The sequence below is a fragment of the Pongo pygmaeus genome, chromosome 21, assembly GCF_028885625.2.
Source record: "Pongo pygmaeus isolate AG05252 chromosome 21, NHGRI_mPonPyg2-v2.0_pri, whole genome shotgun sequence".
Classification (NCBI taxonomy): domain Eukaryota; kingdom Metazoa; phylum Chordata; class Mammalia; order Primates; family Hominidae; genus Pongo; species Pongo pygmaeus.
In genome coordinates, this window is record NC_072394.2 from 28,338,318 (window position 1) to 28,349,597 (window position 11,280).

The following is an 11,280-nucleotide window of genomic DNA, read 5'->3' on the forward strand; positions in this document are numbered from 1 at the left end:
GCTGCACACCTGAGTGCCTTCATGCCTCTGTTTCACCCTTTGATGTATAGTGCCTAATTATAATGCACTTATATGTTAAGTCTCCACCTCAAAGTGAACATGGGATGCATGTAACACATATGTTTGCTTATCATGCATGAGTTACGACCCCCTTCATGTATATCCATAGTGCCTCCTATAACCTGTTGAATGCGTGTACTTGGCAAGCCCATTCAGCATAAATTTCTTTCTCATCTTTCTTTCCCTCCCTTGAATTGCCTGTCTTTGCTTTCTGCTGGAGGCTGTGCTTCCCAGCCTGTCAGAATGGCCACCCTGCAGGCTGTAACCCTTTATAAGAAATAAAGTCTCCTCTCCAAATTTAAGACCACCTTGTGATTTTTCAGTTAACATATCAAACTTAAAATCAACATCTTGTGAATTTCTATATAGATACTTATTTTCATACAAGAGGCATATGTGCAGCTGAAAGATACATTGGAACTTCTAAATCTTCTTTAGTTGGGTTAACATAGACACACTGTTCAGTAGAAACACCAGGTTTCGGCCAGGCGCAGTGGCTCATGCCTGTAATCCCAGCACTTTGGGAGGCCGAGGTGGGTGGATCACTTGAGGTCAGGAGTTCAGACCAGCCTGGCCAACATGGTGAAACCCCGTATCCACTAAAAATATGAAAAATTAGCTGGGCGTGGTAGCGCACACCTGTCATCCCAGCTACTCAGGAGGCTGAGGCACGAGAATCACTTGAACCCGGAAGACGGAGGTTGCAGTGAGCTGAGATCACATCACTGCACTCCAGCCTGAGAGAGCAAGACTGTCTCCAAAAAGAAAAGAAAAGAAAAAAAGAAACACCAGGTTTCAATGAAGGCCAATCAAGCCAACCTCAAACACATTTGTTGAAAAAAGTTGTAAGAAAATCTCATATAGGAGAACTCAGATTTTCCTGCATATTACAATCATTTGGAGAAGCTTTTAAAAATCCCCACATCCAGGCCACACTCCAGACCAATTAAGTCAGAATCCCTGGGATTACGCTCCAGGTATCAGTGTTTCTTTCACTGCTCCCTGGGTGACTGCAATGTACATCTAAGGCAGAGAACCAGAGCCACCAAGTGTGCCTGTTTGTAAGCGTATTTTTAGGTGTAAGATGTGTCGTTTTGCAGCCTGAGTAATTGAGAGAAATAAGAATAGAGAAGCATAAGAAGACATGTTCACTCATCTCAAGTTTCTATCATAACAATTTCATGACCTAGTGAGGGTAATATAAAATGAGTGCTCTGATGACCAAACTTCACAATTGTTCAATAATGCTTCATTAGATTATTTTTTCTCTTCCAGGGTGCCTCCTAAACTCTGGACACTTACCAAAACACTCCAGAAGATTTCCAACTGTGTAATTAGAAGATTAAATGACTGAACCATTTTCTCAATAATTCTCTCCAGTCTGAGGATTCTCTATTCTATCACTTCCTGCCTGGCAAAAAGCATTTTTAAATCTCTTCGTGAATGTTATTCTTGGCTTGCTATTCTGAGTTCCTTGGACTCTACATCCCAAGAATTTTATGGCTCAACGAAAAAACTCCTAAACTGTGTGTACGAAAGTCATTGTGTCTACATTGTGACTTTCCCATAAGTGTCTTTTGTTGCTCAGGGATTTCGTCTGCATTTTACAACCTGGCTCCTACAAATCCTCCACAGCTCTTAAAACCAAACATCTCTAAAATAGGCCAAACTATTTTTCTCTCTAGACTTTTACAACCTTCCAAGGCACCACTGAATAGTTAGATGCCTAAGTCACATCACACCTACAGTGTAAGACATGACGTATAGCCCGATATTCTCTGAGAAAGAAAATAACACGCTAGGGTGGGAAGTTAGAAGAAATTTGGAAACTTTGCAGACTCTTTGCTCCAAATAAGATTGATTCAACCAATTTCGCCCAAGTTGCTAGTGTGACTATAGCTATTCCCTGCCAGGAGTGTCCTATCCAGCCCAGAGGTGAGCCTTAAACTGAATCAAGTTAGTTATTTTTGTAGCAGTAAATACACAATACAATCTGAAATAGAAAACCTAGGAGCATCCGTAATATCTCAAAAAATAGTCTAAGGCCAATTGTAAGTATATTGACCTCCAACTATAAGAAGAGAAAATGCCTTGTCATTTCACAAAGGCTAATAGGATGACATTTTGAAATATGTGCCCAGCAATATTGGGTCTAAAGGAATGGTGAGGAGAGGAGGGAAGGGCAGTCAGTGGCAATGGAAGTTCCATGTCACCAGAAGAGCAGAGAAAAGAAGCCCAGTCACTGATCATTGTGTTTCTGCTCCATCCTTCTCTTTCCCTGCCCCAGACCCAGCTTGGCCAGTCTTCCTAGTTTTAAAGTGAATAATGACCCATCAGGCAAGCCTGCTCTTGCAGGGAGAGACGAAAAGAGAATCAGGGGCCCTTGACACAGCCTGGAGTCTCATCAAGCACAGGAGGGGGAAGTGAGGCCTGGGTGATGCAGAGGACACCAGTGGGTTTCTGGAAAAATGCAGATGGGTCTTTATGTCTGATATGGGAACAAGGCTGAAAATTACAAACAGATTTCAGAAAGCCATGTGCCACTTTATAGGGAAGGGCTTCTAACAGCGTTCAAAGACAAATAGTCTTTCTCTGAGCTGGATATCCTCATTCAGGGTAGGAAGTGGGGGCTGGAGAAGCCATCTAGACATGCCTCCACCTACCCCTGCCCCTCTCCTGGCAGATAGGACCCTGTGCCTTCCTAGGTGTTTCAAGTTTCTGAAATGAAATTTCTCAAAGAAGAATGTCTATTCCTTCCTATAATAAACCACTTGTTTTTCAATGGTAAGTCCCAAAAAATTACCTTTGATTTCACTCATTTATTTGATGGTACAGATTGAGCCCATATGAGCTCTGTTTTTTCCTTTAGCTATACATAGTAACACATTTATCTATGATTCTATTCAATCATATCCTCCACACTTACAAACAAGGTTTGCAGTTTCTTAATGGAATAGGCCAGGACAGAACACCTCCAGCCCCACAGTAGCACGCTCTGCTTGAGAAGGGTAGGGGGGAATGTTCTAGAGCTGTTTTTGTTCACAGGAATGGAGGAGAGAAGTGCTGCCCACCCACCTGCATAGAAGACACTATGTGAATCTGCCAGCCTCTACCCCAATTAGCCACAGCTAATTGGATCAACAATTACAAGCGTTGTCATGGGCTGTTGCCTGGGTTGTGCTCTGCACAAGGAGAGGAGTGGGTAGATGCAAGAGAAGCCTAGGTTGTGAGCACTGGCTCAGGGCTGCATCTGCCTGGTGAAAGGGTGCCCTTTTCAAGTAACACAAATGCACCCTGTGGGCTACTGGCTACCTGGGTAAATGCTTGACCCAGCTGGGTCAGTTAAATTCTCTCTCTCTTAGGCATGTCAGATTCCTGGGCTTTAAAACTAGGAAGTCTGTCCAAATTGGGTCTGGGGCAGGGAAAGAGAAGGACGGAGCAGACACATAATGAAGATGTAGAGAACCAGGCAGAGCCCCCAGATAGTGGAGACACAAGCAGCTAGGATGACCCTCAAGCTGTGATTCTGTGTCCCCAAGAGTCCTGACTTGGGTTCTGTGACACACACCACAGCTATCTACCCCAGATTCCTCTCCCCAGCTTGGATTTAAGTGCATTTCTGGTAGTTGCAAAGAAGGATGCTTCCTTGAGGTAAAGGCTTTATGAAAAGCTACTTCCCAGGCATCTTTGAGATGGACTGCCTGCATCCTATGCCTGGTCAGTATAACCCCACTGATGGGGCCCCCTGACTTATGGAGGGTTCACCAGTATACTCAGCTGTTTCTTCAAGGAGACTTTACACTGGTTAACCATTTGACAAGATGGCTCTTAACCAGTTGTTTGGCTATTAGAAAATACTTGTTCAAAACTACCTGGGGTTTGATCATTCCCCAGTTAAATTTTCAAAGGCATTGAATGTGTCAAAATGAAATATGTTGTTTACAAGGTATCAGATATCTGTATAACTTTTGTTTTTGTTTTATATGTATGTAATCTTTGTTACACAAGTAATTCATGACTTCTGTGCATCAATTTAAAAATAGGAACATTAAAAATTCCTCCATAATTCCACCACCTAGAAGCAATCACTGCTAACACATTGCAGTTTCTCATTCCAAGGTATTTTTCACTTGTCTAAGTATCTAGATTTTAACCCCCTTTCTGTTACAAGAATTGCCTTCTTGGAGAGCCTGCCTGCCTTGATGTGCCATTTTCATTAATAACAGTTTTTAAGGTGAGGCTAAAAGAGCTTAGGGGGAAAAATAAAAACTACAGTAGCCTATTTGAGCGACCATCAGGCACAGATGACAGACTCTATCATTTAGTTCTGGGAGTTGCCAGACTTTTGTCTAAACCAATCCAATTGCCAAATTATCCCCCTTAGAGTGTTAAAGTGCTGCCTGCAAAGGAAAACGTGAAATTAATGGCTGTCCCTTTCAAGAGCTGTTCCTGTCTGCTTTAAGAAAAATAGCAACAATCACTACCTCAAGACATAAAATAGAAGGCAGCCCCCAGCCTGTAAAACTTGAACCCACCAGACAGGCCTCAGAAAGGTTGTGATATTAACTAGCTTGGGAAGGTGCACAGAAGTAAATGGGGAGATGCTGACTTCAGAACTCTCTGAAATTCAATATCCAGAGACTCAGATTGAGTTAGTTGGCCTTAAATAACAAGGAAGTTGCAGTCTAAACTCTAGCTTTGCATGTCATGATGCAAAGAGCATTCTGTGGGAATGAACATGCCATGGGGAAAACAGTGAATATCAGGGAGGGCTTTTGCTGTTTAAACAAACAAACAAACAAACATTGAGGAGGTGGTGGCATGGAATAGAACCAGAAGAAGGAGCAATCTTGTGGGGCAATCCAACATGGACAATGTCAGTGGAGGGCTCACTTCTTCACTTCCTACCTTTTGAGGTTTTATAACATGGTTATTTATAAAGTTTCATCTCAGCCATCTCTCATTTACATTTTCCCCTCCTTCTTTCACTCCACCCTCATCTCTAGCTGGGTCTCTCCATTACGAAGCTGAGTCTCAGCAAATAAAAATGTATGTCTGTGGAATCAACCTAAATGCTCATTAATGGTAGACTGGATAAAGAAAATGTGGTACATATACACCATGGGGCACTATGTAGCCATAAAAAAGAATGAGATCATGCCCTTTGCAGGGACATGGATAGAGCTGGAGGCCACTATCCTAAGCAAACTAACACAGGAACAGAAAACCAAATACCATGTGTTGTCACTTATCAGTGAGAGCTAAACAATGAGAACACATGGATACTAGGAGGCGAACAACAGATACTGGGGCCTACCTGAGGATAGAGGGTGGGAGGAGGGAGAGGCTCAGAAAAAACACCTATCGGATACTATGCATATTACAAAATTATCTTTACACCAAACCCCCGTGACATGCGGCTTATCTATAAAACAAACCTGCACATGTACCCCTGAACCTAAAAGTTAAAAAAGATGTTTGCCTGGGTGGGGCCTACTTCTGTCCCCAGTCCTGCTTTTGCAGTGCGGAAACCCACTGGCCCCTGCTGGTCCTACCCATACCATATCCTCATCCTCCCTCCTAAAGGGTCCCCTTGGGTCAGGGATGGTGTTGTGTGGTGAAGCGGGTGCATGTATCATAAGATGTGGCTGGAAGCAGGTATGCAATTCTGGTTCACACACCCTCTCCCCAACTCTCATTTACCATTTCCCTCAAAGGATAGCACAGCACCAATGTCCCATGGCCCTGGATGCCTTTGTCTAGGGATATCTTTTATCTCTTCCACTGAGGATGTCTGCGATGGGAACAGTAAGGTTTTGGAGCTACAGGCTTTATTCCCAGTTCAAACTCAAATGATACAAAGGCCAAAAATGTGCCACCAGCTGCACAATGTGAACTCCTGAGGCTGCAAGCCACCCCAGCACCTCCCGGCTCTCATCCCTACCAAAGCATTTCTGGACTTAAATGCTAGATACCTTCTGTTGTGTGATTCAGGCCATTTATTGCGCATGTAGTTTCTCAAAATCTACTCCCAGTTCCCTGAACAAGCTACGCCTTTGGATAACCTGGCATCTCTCATCTCCCCATCCTTGCCCCAGATCAGCTACACCCAGCCTTCACTTTTCAAAGCCTTGCAAGCCACATGTGTTACATAGAGCTGGTCCTCAAAAACAGCATGATGAACTTGTCACTGCTTTTAACTTTCTCTTCCCAGCTTGTGTGTGTGTCTTTAGTGATGTTTTCAACAAGTAGAGCTTCAAAAAATGTACAAACTGAATTAAATGTAGGAGAAAAGCCCCAAAACCGAATGTTTTACTTTTAAAATGAAAGAAAAGTAGTCACACAATCTTGGCTGATACACAATATTACAAGAGAGAAAACAAAATGCCCTTCTGTTGGGAAGATGTTCTGCTGTTTCTAGGCAGGATTCATTAAGGTCCATTTCTTCTAGTCAATGATTTCCATCAGAGTGTTTTTAGTTTTCCTTTTTTTTTTTTTTTTTTTTTGGTAGGAAACTTGGTAAAAATGAATACTCAAAGAAGTCAAGAAAGTGTTATTGATAAGTGGAATAAGAATCTCCCGGCATGGGGCCAAGGCATGTGCATTTTGAAAAAGGTCTCAAAACACACACCAGTTTGAGAGCCGCCATTACAGTCTGTCAATACCAGGCCATCTGGGCTGGAATGACCTTGGCCCCAGGAGCAAGTGTGGGTCTTGGGAAGCTTATTCATTCCTCTCCCATTTTTTTCCAGTTCTTGCTTCAATACCACACTCCTTCTGAGGCAGGAAGATTTCATTCAAGTTAGTGCAGTAGAAGAAGCCTAGATTTTGGAGTCTGGTTTGAATCCCAACTCTGCCACCCACCAGCTGTGTGACATTTAAAACTTAACCCGTCTGAATCTGGATCTGTTAGGATTCCTTGAGAGTAAGCAACAGAATTCAGCTCTGAGCAAATGAAATTAAAAAGAGAAATTATTGAAGCAATAAGGTGGCTCACAGAATCAAAGCAATGCTGAAGGAGCAAGGCAGGCAGCTCTGGGATCCAAGACGCGGGAGCTAAGTTGGGGGATTGCATCATTTGGACCCATTCTTCACCTCTCCCCACATCCATGCCCTTTGCAGGTCACTTTGCAGCACCCATCTATCATGGATGGTGTGAATTGCCCCAACCCATGACTCTAGACTCAGGATGTAAACCCTAACTCTATTCCCCGCCCCACAACAATAAACATCATCACTCAAATCTTTGTCTCAAGATCTGCTTTTAGGGGAATCCAACCCAAGACACCTCAGGGCACAAGCTAAAGTCACGTTTTTCAAAATATTCAAGTTAATTAACTTAGAGCTCTATGTTGCTCATAGTGAAAATGGCTTTCTCTCTCTCCTGACTCCTCCCATAATGAGCCCAAGCATACCCAAAGCCTGTTTTGTTTGCATTGGAACTTATGTAGTAAAGTCCAGGTAACTGGGTCACCTCTCAGGGGCTGCATTGTGGAAAGCGGGCAAAGAATTTGACTTTTTACTTTCCAAATGTCTACATTATGTGAATTTTTTCCACCTGAGTGCTCCCAAACCCCCTTGCCCCTGACTTCAGGTGAAGGAGGGGGTTTTCATCCTTTCCTGAGCTCAGGGCAAGACAGCATGTGAACACCTGGATAGAGGGTCTTCAGCTGGAAGAGGACAAGCCAGAGAAGATGAGGCTTAACGTAAATTGATACCCAAGTGCCTCCTTATAAAACTAAACCCTTTCTGGCCAGGCACGGTGGCTAACACCTGTAATCCCAGCACTTTGGGAGGCTGAGGCAGGCGAATCACAAAGTCAGAAGATCAAGACCATCCTGGCTAACACGGTGAAACCCCCATCTCTACTAAAAATACAAAAAATTAGCCGGGTGTGGTGGTGGGTGCCTGTAGTCCCAGCTACTCGGGAGGCTGAGGCAAGAGAATGGGGTGAACCTGGAGGCGGAGCTTGCAGTGAGCCAAGATCACACCACTGCACTCCAGCCTGGGCGACAGAGCGAGACTCCCTCTCAAAAAACAAACAAACAAACAAACTAAACCCTTTCTATAATCTACCAAACATGGATCTGAACGTGGAAGCCTCAGTCTTTCTTATTAGTTAAAGCACCGTCCTGTCCTTCATCTGCCCTGCCAGTGAACAAGGTCGTTTCCAGGAAGGGATTTCATTAACTAAACTCACCATCATAGAATCCAGTTTTGAGTGCATCGAGGAGCTGCTTCTTGTAAGAACTTTGCTCTCTCAACCCACCTTCCTCCTACCACCGCCTCTCTCTGAGGGCTCGGAAAACTTCTTGGAACAGTTTTAACAGCAATTACAAATTTCTGAAAAAAGCTCTCTAGCTTTAATGTAAGCTTACCTTTTTCTTGGGTCTTTCTCCATAGACAGGGAGCATGGCTGGTGGGCACTGACCCTGATACCTTGTCTCAGTCTTGACTATCACCTTCCTCCCCTAGAGGCAGATGGAAGCCAAAAAGGGAAAAAATACCTGGGCCAGGTGAGTCAGCAGGTGTATCCTACAGAGTCACTCTGCAGAACCCCATGAAAGCCAGCTGGATGGAAGGAAAGGTAGTGCCAGGGTCAATGCACCTTGAACCATTAATTAAGCTTCGCCTTTTCCACCTAGGATTCATAGAGTTTAATTACATTTACTTTCAAAGTTAAAAAGTTTACCTAACAATATATCTGCAGTCAATAACAAGGGCACATTCTTGATTTGCTGATTAATTACTCCCGGAGAGACACACAGAAATGCACAAAAATCACTTGAGGTCATTTTCTTGAGAATAGTGTTGTTTTCAATTTCTTGTTATCCTAAACAATACTACTATCAATATCCTTGTAGAGAAATCTTTACCTGCTTCATTCGTTATCTCCATAGAATAAAGTCATAAAAATAGAATTTCTGGATTAAAGATTAAGGGAGGTACATTTTTAAGACTTTTTTTTTTTGAGACAGGATCTTACTCTGTTGCCCAGGCTGGAGTGCAGTGACACGATCATAGCTCATTGCAGCCTCAAACTTCTGGGCTCAAGTGATTCCACCTCAGCCTCCCAAGTAGTCGAAACCACAGGCATTTACCACCATGCCCAGCTAATTTAAGAGAAATTTTTTGTGGAAACGGGGTCTCACTATGTTGCCCAGGCTGGTCTCAAACTGCTGGCCCCAAACCATCCTTCCATTTTGGCCTCCTAAAGTGCTGGAATTACAAGCATGAGCCACTCTGCCCAGCCTCAAGGCTTTTTAATATGTATTGGCAAATCAAGCTCCAGAGAATCTGTATTCATTTCTTTACAATTAAAAAAGTTTACATATAAAACCTTTATAAACCTGAAGACCCATGTGGCTTTGTCTTAGAAAGGAGTCACTTTCAAGAAACGTAATTCAAATGTCAAAAGTAATTTAGGGGCCAGGTGCTGTGATTCACGCCTGTAATCTCAGCATTTTGGGAGGCCGAGGCAGGAAGATCGCTCGAGCCCAGGAGTTCAAGACGAGCCTGGGCAACATGGCAAGACTTCGTTTCTTGTTTTTGTTTTTTTCTAAAAATTAAAAAAAATAGCTGAGCGTGGTGGTGGGCGCCTGTATTTCCAACTATTAGGGAGGCCAAAGCTGAAAGACTGCTTGAGTCTGGAAAGTCCAGGCTGCAGTGAGCCACAATCGCACTAGTGCACTCCAGCCTAGGTGACAGAGAGAGACCCTGTTCCCAAAAAGTAAAAATAGAAATAAAAATAAAAATTTGGGGTCAAGCGCAGTGGCTCGAGACTGTAGTCTCAGCTACTCAGGATCCTGAAGCAGGAGGATCACTTGAGCGTGAGAGTTTGAGGCTGCAGTGAGCTATGATTGTTCTATTGCACTCCAGCTTGGGTGACAGATTGAGACCCTGTCTCTAAAAAATAAATAAGTACATAAATAAATAGTAAAAGTAATTTAAAAGAAATTATCTGAAAATCAAATTTACCTGACAAACCCTGAGTTCTCTGTCCCCTTTATCCACACACTGACACATATTCTGAGTAGTGCAGTGGGAGAGGGGATCCTAAATGTGGTTCCATCTGGCAATCTCAGGCTGACCCAACAATTCAACCCTCCCTTTTAGGGAGTATCTTTGAGAGATGTTATTCTGAGGCGGTGTTAACCCACTCCAGTTTCCTGGATTTATACTAGTGGAGTGGCTGCTATGGAATAGGATTCGTGGGGGGAATAATAAAAAACATTCAGATTTAATGTTGTCGAAATATTATACCTGTTAAATTTTTATTATTCATGTCTCTTGAGTGGATTCAAACATATAATCTTCTGGCTCTGTATCAAAGTATCCTTACCTCATCCATTTTCCTCACATCCAGTTGTTTGTAGATAACGCCTCCCCTGAGGCTCTGCAGCAACTCCAGCCTGCATGGATTTTCTTTCCTCCCCTTTGCCTCTTCCCCTCCCTCAGCACTTTATCATGTAGTTCAGCTAAGCCTCTCTCACCTAGAAATACTTCAGAGAGAAAACTCTTTCAGAGACAAGAAGAGACTTTGGGCTTGCGATTAGAGAAATCTCTTTGACTAGAAGGGGAATCCGTTAATAATTTTCACTTAAGTCATCTCCATTTCCCCAGTTCTTGCCAGCTTTGTGAGCCCAAGTGGGGATGTAAGTTGCCCCAAGTACATAATGCAAAGTCTCCAGCCCCTCTCAAAATCCCACTCAGCCCACCCAGTTTCTCTGGGTTCACAGCCAGTTCAGTCTATGAACTCCAGCAGAAGTATGGCTCCTGCCCACCTCATCAAAGGGAATGTCCCTCTGCAGCCCTCCTGTAGCAGATGTGAGAGTGACGGCCTGCCCAGAATCTCCTCTGCTCACCTGCAGATGCAGTTCCAGGCACCATGACACCACCTACCCAAGGCCTGAAGCTCTCTTCTTTTCAGCCTTGGGCTTTCTGCACCACACCGGGACACAACTCAAAAGTGAGGGAAATTCTGGCCCTCAGGGAATCTGTCCATCAGTGGGGGGTAGGAATCGATGGCTGAATGTCCAGCCTCCCTGTGCAGCTGTGAACAACCATGAGGTATGTTCTACACGGTCTGCAGGTCAACTGGAGTGAGCGGCAGTGGCACCCTGCTTGTTAGCATATCATGTATGGGCCCTTCTCCCTTCCCTGCCTCGCTTCCCCTCCACCTGTGTGTGCTTCCCGGGATCCGCTCCCAATAAACTACCT